This window comes from Panulirus ornatus, chromosome 19 (genome assembly GCF_036320965.1).
Source record: "Panulirus ornatus isolate Po-2019 chromosome 19, ASM3632096v1, whole genome shotgun sequence".
NCBI lineage: Eukaryota > Metazoa > Arthropoda > Malacostraca > Decapoda > Palinuridae > Panulirus > Panulirus ornatus.
This window is the reverse complement of record NC_092242.1, coordinates 19784599-19798046: the sequence shown is the minus strand read 5'-3', so window position 1 is coordinate 19798046 and position 13448 is coordinate 19784599.

Sequence of the window (13448 nt, the reverse complement as noted above, 5' to 3'; positions counted from 1 at the left end):
CTCAACCCTACTGGACCTAATAACCTTCCTCTTATTCACATTTACTCTCAGCTTTCTTCTTTCACACACTTTACCAAACTCAGTCACCAGCTTCTGCAGTCTCTCACACGAATCAGCCAACAGAGCTGTATCATCAGCGAGCAACAACTTACTCACTTCCCAAACCCTCTCATCCACAACAGACTGCATACTTACCCCTCTCTCCAAAACTCTTGCATTCACCTCCCTAACAACCCCATCCATAAACAAATTAAACAACCATGGAGACATCACACACCCCTGCCGCAAACAGACATTCACTGGGAACCACTCACTTTCCTCTCTTCCTACTCGTATGCATGCCTTACATCCTCAATTATAACTTTTCACTGCTTCTAGCAACTTACCTCCCACACATATACTCTTAATACCTTCCACAGGACATCTCTATCAACTCTATCATATGCCTTTTTCGGATCCATAAATGCTACATACAAATCCATTTGTTTTCCTAAGTATTTCTCACATACATTCTTCAAAGCAAACATAAACACCTGATCCACACATCTTCTGCCACTTCTGAAACCACACTGCTCCTCCTCAATCTGGTGCTCTGTACATGCCTTGACCCTCTCAATCAATACCCTCCCATATAATTTCCCAGGAATACTCAAAAACTTATATCTCTGTAATCTGAACATTCAACTTTATCCCCTTTGCCTTTGTACAATGGCACTATACATGAATTCCACCAATCTTCAGGCACTTCATCATGAACCATACATACAGTGAATATCCTCACCAACCAGTCAACAACACAGTCACCCCTTTTTTAATAAATTCCACAGTAATACCATCCAAACCTGCCGCCTTGCCGGCTTTCATCTTCCGCAAAGCTTTCACTACCTCTTCTCTGTTTACCAAATCATTCTCCCTGATCCTCTCACTTCACAAACTACCTCGACCAAAACACCCTATATCTGCCACTCTATCATCATACACATTCAAAATACTCATTATATCTCCCTTTCACTTCTCTACTACTTGTTATTACTTCCCCATTTGTCCCCTTCACCGATGTTCCCACTTGTTCTCTTGTCTTACGCACTTTATTTACCTCCTTCCGAAACACATTCTTATGTCTCCTAAAATTCAATGATACTCTATCACCCCAACTCTCATTTGCCCTCTTTTTCACCTCTTGCACCTTTCGCTTGACTTTTGCCTCTTTCTTTTATACATCTCCCAGTCATTTGCACTATTTCCTTGCAAAAATCGTCCAAATGCCTCTCTCTTCTCTTTCACTAACAATCTTACTTCTTCCTCCCAAAACTTACTATATATATATATATATATATATATATATATATATATATATATATATATATATATATATATATATTTATTTATTTATTTATTTATTTATTTATTCTTTTGCTTTGTCGCTGTCTCCCGCGTTAGCGAGGTAGCGCAAGGAAATAGACGAAAGAATGGCCCAACTCACTCACATACACATGTATATACATACACGTCCACACACGCAAATATACATACCTATACATCTCAATGTACACATATATATACACACACAGACATATACATATATACACATGTACATAATTCATACTGTCTGCCTTTATTTAATCCCATCGCCACCTCGCCACACATGGAATAACAACCCCCTCCCCCCCCCTTCATGTGTGCGAGGTAGCGCTAGGAAAAGACAACAAAGGCCCCATTCGTTCACACTCAGTCTCTAGCTGTCATGTAATAATGCACCGAAACCACAGCTCACTTTCCACATCCAGGCCCCACAGAACTTTCCGTGGTTTACCCCAGACGCTTCACATGCCCTGGTTCAATCCATTGACAGCACGTCGACCCCGGTATACCACATCGTTCCAATTCACTCTATTCCTTGCACGCCTTTCACCCTCCTGCATGTTCAGGCTCCGATCACACAAAATCTTTTTCACTCCATCTTTCCACCTCCAATTTGGTCTCCCACTTCTCGTTCCCTCACCTCTGACACATATATCCTCTTGGTCAATCTTCCCTCACTCATTCTCTCCATGTGACCAAACCATTTCAAAACACCCTCTTCTGCTCACTCAACCACACTCTTTTTTATTTCCACACGTCTCTCTTACCCTTACATTACTTACTCGATCAAACCACCTCACACCACATATTGTCCTCAAACATCTCATTTCCAGCACATCCACCCTCATGCGCACAACTCTATCCATAGCCCACGTCTCGCAACCATACAACATTGTTGGAACCACTATTCCTTCAAACATACCCATTTTTGCTTTCCGAGATAATGTTCTCGACTTCCAAACATTCTTCAAGGCTCCCAGAATTTTCGCCCCCTCCCCTACCCTATGATTCACTTCCGCTTCCATGGTTCCATCCGCTGCCAGATCCACTCCCAGATATCTAAAACACTTTACTTCCTCCAGTTTTTCTCCATTCAGACTTACCCTACTGTACCTAATAATCTTGCTCTTATTCACATTTACTATTAACTTTCTTCTTTCACACACTTTACTAAACTCAGTCACCAGCTTCTGCAGTTTCTCACATGAATCAGCCACCAGCGCTATATCATCAGCGAACAACGACTGACTCACTTCCCAAGCTCTCTCATCCACAACAGACTGCGTACTTGCCCCTCTTTCCAAAACTCTTGCATTCACCTCCCTAACAACCCCATCCATAAACAAATTAAACAACCATGGAAACATCACACACCCCTGCCGCAAACCTACATTCACTGAGAACCAATCACTTTCCTCTCTTCCTACACATACACATGCCTTACGTCCTCGGTAAAAACTTTTCACTGCTTCTAACAACTTGCCTCCCACACCATATATTCTTAATACCTTCCACAGAGCATCTCTGTCAATCAATCATAAGCCTTCTCCAGATCCATAAATGCTACATACAAATCCATTTGCTTTTCTAAGTATTTCTCACATACATTCTTCAAAGCAAACACCTGATCCACATATCCTCTACCGCTTCTAAAACCACACTGCTCTTCCCCAATCTGATGCTCTGTACATGCCTTCACCCTCTCAATCAATACCCTCCCATATAATTTACCAGGAATACTCAACAAACTTATACCTCTGTAATTTGAGCACTCATTCTTATCCCCTTTGCCTTTGTACAATGGCACTATGCAAGAATTCCACCAATCCTCAGGCACCTCACCATGAATCATACATACATTGAATAACCTTACCAACCAGTCAACAATACAGTCAACCCCCTTTTTAATAGATTCCACTGCAATACCATCCAAACCTGCTGCCTTGCCGGCTTTCATCTTCCGCAAAGCTTTTACTACCTCTTCTCTGTTTACCAAATCATTTTCCCTAACCCTATCACTTTGCAAACACATTCAACAAACCTTCAATATATATATATATATATATATATATATATATATATATATATATATATATATATATATATATGTACATTATCCCTGGGGGTAGGGGAGAAAGAATACGTCCCACGTATTCCCTGCGTGTCGTAGAAGGCGACTAAAAAGGAGAGGGAGCGTGGGCTGGAAATCCTCCCCTCTCGTTTCTAATTTTCCAAAAGAAGGAACAGAGAAGGGGGTCAAATGAAGATAGTCCCTCAAAGGCTTAGGCCTCTGTTCTTAACGTTATTTCGCTGACGCGGGAAATAGCAAATAGTATGAAACACACACACACACACACACACACACACACACACACACACACACACACACACACATATATATATATATATATATATATATATATATATATATATATATATATATATATATATATATATATATATATCCTTGATTAGGGCAGCTGCCCGTGCCGTCTCAGCTAAATGGTGTTGATATGGCCTTTAGTGGCAGAGGTGACTATGGACAATAATCGTGGAAAATATTCTTAAAGCAGACATCATGGGTAATGAGAACAACAGAGGGTACAGAATACAACATATACTAGACAGAGTCTTGGAATGGATGACGCATCGAGACTGTACTTACACTGTTCAAAACCTGTTGTGTTGGCTCGAAGCTTCACACAACTTGGAACCGGTTGTCTTGGTGGCTCCCTGGAGACTCGATACTCGTATCTTGTCAGCTGGAGTCAAGCCTGAACCCGTGGTTATGAGCGTGGCCACAGGCCACAAGGGCGGGAAGAGCCTAGATGCCATGCCTCTTTCTGAGCAGTTTCAGTGCGCTTGCCTTTCTAAGCCGTTGAAACGTAACGGTTCTCCGCTGGTGAAACGTTGGATCACCTGCCAATCTGAATTTCACTGTACTGTAATGGCCTGGCCATTTAGCTAGAACTTATAAGGATCAGACTTTCATACCAAACGGTCGTTATCGGCCTCGTATTCAAGATGTTGATTATGCACAACTCCAGAATTGGGTCGTGGGTGGTGTGGAGGGAAATCGTGAGCTTTCAAGGAGAGAGGGGAGAAATTATAAACTTTCAAGGAGTTATGAGCTTTCAAGACTAGGGCGAATTGTGAACTTTAAAGCGGGAGTCTTAAAACTTCAAACAGGAGCGGTGTGCGAGAACAAGTTCAAAATTTAGCGGTTTCTGAGTTTAGATGTTTAATTCATAGAACTTGGCGGATTTTTAGTTATTTGGGTGATGAATATAGAAACTTGGATGTTACAGTAGTACTAAGTATGTTCGCTGAGTCAAGAAGTGTAATTGCTGAACCATCAAAACAGAAAGTTGTGAGGAATTTGAGAGAGAAAGAGAGAGAGAGAGAGAGAGAGAGAGAGAGAGAGAGAGAGAGAGAGAGAGAGAGAGAGAGAGAGAGAGAGAGAGAGAGAGAGAGAGAGAGTTGGGTAGAAACTGGGTCTTGGAGGCATTAAACTGTTAATGCAATGCCTTAAATTCATTGTTTCTTTAGATCGATAAAAAAGAAAATAATATTTACTATGAACATTATGAGTTACAGATGTTACAGTAGTATCTTTGCAGATCACCTACATAACACGCAGGGAATATATGGGCGGTACTATTCTCCCCTATCCCCAGGGATATATATATAAATATATATATATATATATATATATATATATATATATATATATATATATATATATTTTTTTTTTTTTCTTTTTTTTTTTCATACGATTCGCTATTTCCCGCGATAGCGAGGTAGCGTTAAGAACAGAGGACTGGGCCTTTGAGGGAATATCCTCACCTGGCCCTCCTCTCTGTTCCTTTTTTTGGAAAAAAAAAAAAAAAAAAAAAGAGGGGAGGATTTCCAGCCCCCTGCTCCCTTCCCTTTTAGTCGCCTTCTACGACACGCAGGGAATACGTGGGAAGTATTCTTTCTCCCCTATCCCCAGGGAATTATATATATATATATATATATATATATATATATATATATATATATATATATATATATATATATATATCTTTCGTCTGTTTCCTTGCGCTAGCTCGCTAACGCGGGAGACAGCGACAAATAGATAAATAGATAAATATATTTATTCATTTATATATTTTACTTTGTCGCTGTCTCCCGCGTTAGCGAGGTAGCGCAAGGAAACAGACGAAAGAATGGCCCAACCCACCCACATACACATGTATATACACGTCCACACACGCAAATATACATACCTATACATCTCAACGTATACATATATATATACACACAGACATATACATATATACACATGTACATAATTCATACTTGCCTTCATCCATTTTCGTCTCCACCCCGCCACACATGAAATGGCACTCCCTACCCCTCTTTGTCTCCTGTGACACGAAAAGGATGATATGGGTGGCATTCTTCCGATTTCCGTGTGTGTATCGAACGCAGTGCTAAATAAACTGGGCCCTGCTGCCCACCTAGGCATTTAGATTCGTAGATCATTCATTGTACATAGCTACTATCTATGTGGGTACTGACCCAGCAAACAACTTGCGAGTCTGTATCTTTAACTCTCACACTTCATTCCAATATCGTTCCAGTGTCAAATGTCTACACATATGGATACTGAACCGTCATGTCTGTGCTCGTATACATGTGGCACTAAATACACTAGGGTAGGACATCCCCCAACTCATCTCTACAGCGTGCCCTACTTTCACCAATATTTGTAAAGGTGAACACCTAGATTTACAGTATTTCTTCCTCACGTCACAGCATGTGCCGTAGTAAGTAATTAAAAGAAAGACAAGATCAAGTGTAGCGATACGGACACACGCCTGGAACCTTCGGCGACTCCTGACCTTTAATAAAATCCTCGCATTCTTTTTCTTTTTCATCATTACCTGACCACACGGTATCTCTACAACACACCACTGTCGATGACGTGAGACAGGACGAAAAAAAAAAAAAAAAACAAACCTTGAGACTAACACTTGTAGGCTACTGACAGTATAAAATTCGGTTCATCATAACGGAGTCATCGGTCTCCTGTTGGAAGCTGTGGTGGAGACGAGGCCCTGGATGGGGGAAGTGGGGGCGGCAGGGGATGGGGTTTGGGTCTCAGTGGATGAGGCGCCCTTGTCAGGTGGTGTTGTGAGAATACAAACTTTCCTACTGTTGCTGCCGCTCGTCTGATCAGTGTCATGAATACACGGTTCTATATTTCTTTATGTGGTGATATAACCAACTTCAGAATGTACAGATTGGCAAGATACAACTATACGAAATACTGTAAATACGAGTAGAACTAACTGGGAAATAACATAATCGGAGCTGATTCGTCAATAATTTCTCTGGAAATATAAAATTACTATGGTCGTCGGGAACTTTCGGATACAGTTGTCAAATCCCTTACCACCAATGATAATGATTTTAATGAAGTATAATTAATTGATGATTACACTCCATCACATGATGTTGAGTTCCTTGTTTCATCTGAATTTGTCTAGAGAATCTTTAATGTGGTTTTTAACCATGTCTCGATAGGAATGAGACTAGGATATGGTCATGTCATGCGGTACCCTCATAGTCAACGTATTTCTAGTATTTTCTTCACTGTCAAATTGAACCAGTTTCTTCAAATCACTTCGAAAATCTTACCCTCTGCCCACTTACCTACAAAGTATCAAGTACCTTGAACTTGAACTTTAGAGAAAAGTGACTCTGCAACATACGGTCTAGTCTTACTTGTAAGGAGTGGAGGTTAGTGCGTCATGGAGAGAGTTACCTACCACCACTTGACCGTTTTATCTACATTTTCCTTTCATTTCATACCAGAAATACCTAATAACAGGATAATATGACATGTATAATTGGACAACTGCATTTCCGCGTGGAGTTAAGATAAGACTGTGATATACTATCAATAATACCTTAAGGATTCTAATATACCAAGAACTTATCACAGAGTATGATTACATTTTTCAGTTTTCATGTTGATGAATCTAGACTATCAACTTAGTAATATAATCAAACTGAAATTGTATCGAATATACAAGATCACACAGCTACAAAGTAATCATATGATAAGTACAAATACGGCAAATTTATGATACCTGAATTCTCTATTAGCGAAAAATTCAACGCTAAACATGGGCGCAGTGTGTCGAAATGATTTCGTGGGACATGTTAGATTAAAGGCACCAACTATGGTTATCTGAATGAATAATGGAAGAAACCAAAAAATTCCTTAGCAATTTCAAGTATCAAAGAATAAAAGATAATTGATGCTAATCAGCACAGCCCACATTGGAGGTAACTTCAGAATCATTAGAAAAAAATATATGCCATCGCGATAGACCTGACTCATAGTACAATCTCATTCTCTTTACAGTTTAGGTTAAGAGTTGAAGAGTAAGATTATAAGTAATCAAATTCTTAGGCAGATACGTAGATGTTGCGATGTCAAAGGTAGTTACCTGCTAGGGAGGCAGGAAATGCTGCAGCTTTCTAATTTTATACCAATTATGTACACCAAATATTGTCATGTTGTTGGCTGTTAGTTGGATCCATTTAGATTCACTTGTGCCATGGCATATATGGTTTAACAATTCTTTATAGACAACACCATCTGGATCACCATGTCGAAATTTCAGTCTTAACATTAATTTTCAGGATTCTGGTTTCAATGCTGGGAATACCAAGCTATTCCTGCATCTTAAATACTTTTGTGGTCGTCGGGCATCCAAGTATGATTCTTAAGGCTTCAATTTTCATTTCTTAAGTCTAGTAGAAACATTTCCCATCACAGTGAAATGTGTAAAGTAAAGCATGCATATGGAGAAAGTCATAAGATCAGATTACAAGATGTTGTAACTACTACACTAATGCTAGGCTATAAGTACTCTTGGCGCTGTGGCCTATCTTGAGATGTTATTCTTATGAATTGTAAAGTTTGTGGTCAAAGATTTGGGCACAAACTAGAACACTATGTCTTAGAATGTGAGAAATATATGCATTTAGGGGTAGGTATAAATAAACCCTACAAGATATGTCACAACACCGTATTGTTAATAACAAGTTACATGAAATTTTAAGTTTGTATCCATTGCGTCTCGTCGGTAAAACTTATCATATAAGATTATGTAATGTATGTAGTGAAATATCCGCTATGACCTGTAACATCTATGTGATATCAACTCACTGAAGGTCTGACTAAGACCCTTTGTGAACCTTGTTATCCTTCAGCGCTACCGCTCACAGGATGAACATGGGGGGGGGCACGAATAAATCTGCAGGGGTTACTGACACAAATCATATAAAATCCTCTTTACTGTAAACACTAAATGCTAATCCCTGCCTCATGGCAAAATCAGGAATCTCTCTCTCTCTCTCTCTCTCTCTCTCTCTCTCTCTCTCTCTCTCTCTCTCTCTCTCTCTCTCTCTCTCTCTCTCTCTCTCTCTCTTCTCTCTCAAGCCAGACCATTTCGCTTGGACCTTGGGTCTGTGTATCAGTTTAACACAGACCCACGTAACTGTATCTCTTTTAAGCGCTAACACTGCCTCATGCTCAAATATCTTCCAATGTACTTTTCCTCTCAGTGGCGTACAGCATGACTCAGTAACCTCAGTCGCGTTACGGTGCGAAGGAGAAAAGTAATCAATCAGCTGTGGAGTAATGAATCAGTCAACTTGTCAACATGCAACATAGAGAATACGTTACTCATACACACAGCTGCTCGCCCCACCATCCTGGGTAAAGCTTGGCATTGAGAGTAATGATTTTGTACATGCAAGGTTCCTGTGCACTGCCGTGGTACGCACAGCTATATAACCGCGTGGGATTATTTCTATACTGTGACTGTCATTTAGCGTTGTTTGATTGGTGGCTTCTAAGTCTTAGTCTGTGGATGAGTTGCTGCAATCAAGATTCCTACAGATTTCTGCTCTCATGTTTGAAGGAAAGTTTTTTTTTCTACTTCGGTAGAATGTTCGTCCCAGTGGGAGAGAAGGAATGCTGCCCACACTAATCCCGTAGGTCGCAAGGGACGACTTATATGGGTACGACCACGGGGGTAAGGGGTTTTTCCAGGAAAATCCTTCCCTCGAGTGTCAATATCTTCTTAAAGTAGGAACAAAGGAAGGAGCTAGATTCTTCATCGGTTGCTTACTCATTTGTTCCTGATTCTACACCTCTGTTCTGACAATCCTGAAATACGTTACAGTCTCCGAGATGTATAGGCTGTTCGTAAGAGATTCTCTTTCCCCATTAACTCTAAGAAACTCCAAAATGATAACTGTAATGCTTGTGTCTGAATCACGACACAGGTATAGACAATACCATTCATGATGTAGAGTTCACTTTCTCTGGATTTCCCTCATGTGCTGGGCTCAAGCATATATAACAGGAATGCTGGATTAGCCACAACGTATACCCACAAGGGTGTAATTGAACATACCTTGAGTCTACTTACACGGAGCCAAATGACAAGCATTCAGAATAAAAATAAGATAATCTCTTGGACTCAAAATGAGGTTGAATCAACACGAGCAAATTCACCTCCCTTCATTAAATCATGCAAGAAGACCTTACTGTATTTAGTTCTACTAAGGGATTCAGTAGACAATTTGTTGTTTATCTTTTCTTATGCCCGGCTCAGGTTAAGCTATAGATAATAATGGTAGTTTGCACCTCCTGCCGATACTGGACAGATAAGGTGTGAACTATGCCAGCAGAATTTATCACACTGCCAGCAACATTGTACATTTAGTGATCCTGAGGGAGTGATTACTGAACAATACGAGATATGTGTATTTCATTCATATTCAGCCTCAGCTACTTAGTAAAAAACTTTGCCACTAGAAAATAATTCAATAATCATATACATTGTTATATACATTCATTTGTTGTTGCCTAGTCCTCGTACTACATAATATACTTATTGTGTAAACTGTAACATATGTCAATCAGTGAGGACCAGACCCTGGACATTACTTACACTCTGAACTCTCGTTTGCAATACCGCCTACGGGGAGCATAATATATCCGCCGCTCCTGTAACAAAAGCATCTTTAATCTACATACGTATTTCTTGTAAACACATTTGAAAGCTCTTCCCGGTTTTGTTATTAACAGCTAACACTGTTGGGGATCCACCCCCACCCCCTCCCCCACATCATTTGTCCGTTAGTCTGAACATAAGAACAGAAGAAGCATGATAATGCAAGAGGCGTAGCTACTGACCCACGCCAGGCAGGTCCTGGGTCTGTCCACCTTACAACCAACCGCGTGAACTCATTAATACAGCCAACCTTCGTTTAACTGTATTTGTCAGCTTGTTCCATAAATCTACTACCCTTTTCCCGAACCAATATTTACCCACATTCGACCTGAATCTTTTTTTTTTTTCTTCCTAATCTAAATCCATTATTTCTTGTCCTATCCGGTGCGCCATTCTAAGAACTTCATTCGCTACCTTTATTAATGCCCTTCACCCATTAAAAACCGTTAAGTCCCGTTGTAAAATAAAGTTTTTGCAATCATCGTTATCCCTCTGATTCTTTCTCGGGTGTCCCATAAAACAAAATATTTTTTTTTCGAACAGTGCAACAATTGTAAGTAGACGCCAATTTCACCATGAAATTTACGATTATTCTTTTCCCACTTGTCTAATAGAATAGAAATTTGAAGGAATATCAGTGATTCAAAAACTTTTCTTACGTAGATTAAGCTGATGAAACACAATGGAGCATAAAAAGTTAAATTACCCTTCCAGTTTCGTCTGGTCGTTTGCATTAGTCTGGAATGCACTGAACTCGCTTTACACTGGGCTGGTTCACCTGGCGCTGGGTAGGTAAAGTATAGATTTTTTTTCATATGGTACGCACCTTCAGCAGTGATGACAATGTCAACTAAAAACTGAATCATTATTGATAATCATATCAATCTATGTCAAGACCAACAGAATTAGTTCACCAAGTGTTAAAATAAAGTGTGAAACATTTTTTGTTGTAAATATGGCAAGGAATTAACGCGTTAATGACCAAGAGTCAGCACGGGAAAGCCTAGGCCGAATACACATGGGTGAGAATACTGGGTGTGGGTCACGGTCGGCCTACATCCAGCTTAATGTGTCCATCCTCCCCTCGGGGCTGGTCGATAAATGGCTGCCAAGACTACCTAAGCTAGTGTGTGTGTGTGTGTGTGTGTGTGTGTACACTGGGGTAAAGACAGTACGCACATGCAAGGTTAAGAGAAGGGGCAATATACCATACAATTTCGATGATCGACTGAGGAAACCTTCGTGAAATGTTGAAATGTTCATTTCACTTCACTTCCACGCGACCTGCACAGCCCGGAGAACAGGTTGTCACAGGGAAAGGAACAATGCCAAGGCAGTCTGTAGCGAAGCCTACTACAAAATAGCTGGTCCGTTTCTCTGAACCAGCCAGGGACGTTACGCTGCACTGCAGTGGGGGACAGTTTCGCATAAAAACGACCCTGGTAACTCGATCTATCGATATATCGGAATAATTTAATCATCTAGGTTACAGACGCTACTACCTGGCGTTCCGAGCCTTCGAAGCCGGTACGATGAATAGAGAAGTGTATGGGAGCAGTAGAAAAAGCGGGACTGGAGAGGAGATGGGAGGATGAGAAATGTACGTAACAGCCAGTTGCCATGCCGGCAGTAATAAGTGGGAGGCGGATCCCTCAGTATCATGGTCACACACTCACCGTCCTACAACCATAGTTCAGTTTTCTACGGTATGGTTTTATATAACATTAGTATTATATAATGAAGGTTACACTGTAATCGTAACACAACCATTAAAATAACGCACGGGGTGGTGGGCGGTTGTAGAAATATCACCAGATACAATACATGGCCACACACACTTCACAGTCACTCGTGTTTATGATGACCCTGGGAACTTGGGAAGGTACGGCTTACTGAGGAAATGATCATATCTTGTCAATTTTCACAAACTCTCTTTTATCCCAGCTGAAAGCATGAAGTCGCTAAGCTTCATATATATATATATATATATATATATATATATATATATATATATATATATATATATATATATATATATATATATATATATATTCTTTCTTTCAAACTATTCCCCATTTCCCGCGTTAGCAAGGTAGCGTTTAAGAACAGAGGACTGGGCCTCTGAGGGAACATATATATATATATATATATATATATATATATATATATATATATATATATATATATATATATATATATATATATATATATATATCAATTTGAGGAATATCCTTGAGTACCTACCAGCAATGGTGATTTTATCACTGATCCGAATGTAGCTGATTTTCAAATAAGTTACAGCCGTTGTATTAACACGATTATTACAATGATTTCATCATCGCAACGAAAGGCTCACCTACACATTCCTTTAAAGGCAACACAGAAATTTAAAACGCTCGAATCTTCATATTTGTTCCGTTGCAGGAACACGGTTTACATTTAACGAAACAATTATAAAGATAACCATGACATTTTCTTGGTAAGATCTAAACTATTTCTCTTTTTTTCCCCAAATCATTAGAGCTACCTGTCGGCTTCACGTGATAATAGCTCCGCCTAGTACTCATTTGAAAAGGCAGCGCCCATAAGTAAAAATATATCACTGCAATCATCCAACCATGACGCAACGAGCTCAAACATTTTCGTCAAGACGCTTACTCATAACCCCCCCCCCCCATTTCCTCTCGAACGTACATTTCTTCCATGGCATACGGTCTTAACAGCACTTATGAGCCTTCCATGCTCATCACTACTGAATGAAAACATTCCAAAACTGCCTAATACACCCTTTATAAACTGTTCTCTGTGGTTAGGTGAAGTGAAGTCTAAACATTTTGTACTTAGCATTACAAAAGGGAGGAGGATATCATGATATGAACTACTACAATTTTGGTTTGACTTGGTAATCACTGAAACATTGTCTTCGGTAGTTGAGTTGGTAGCAGAGAATGCCCAATACCTTTCACTGACAGAATTTATTAAATACACTTTTGTTTC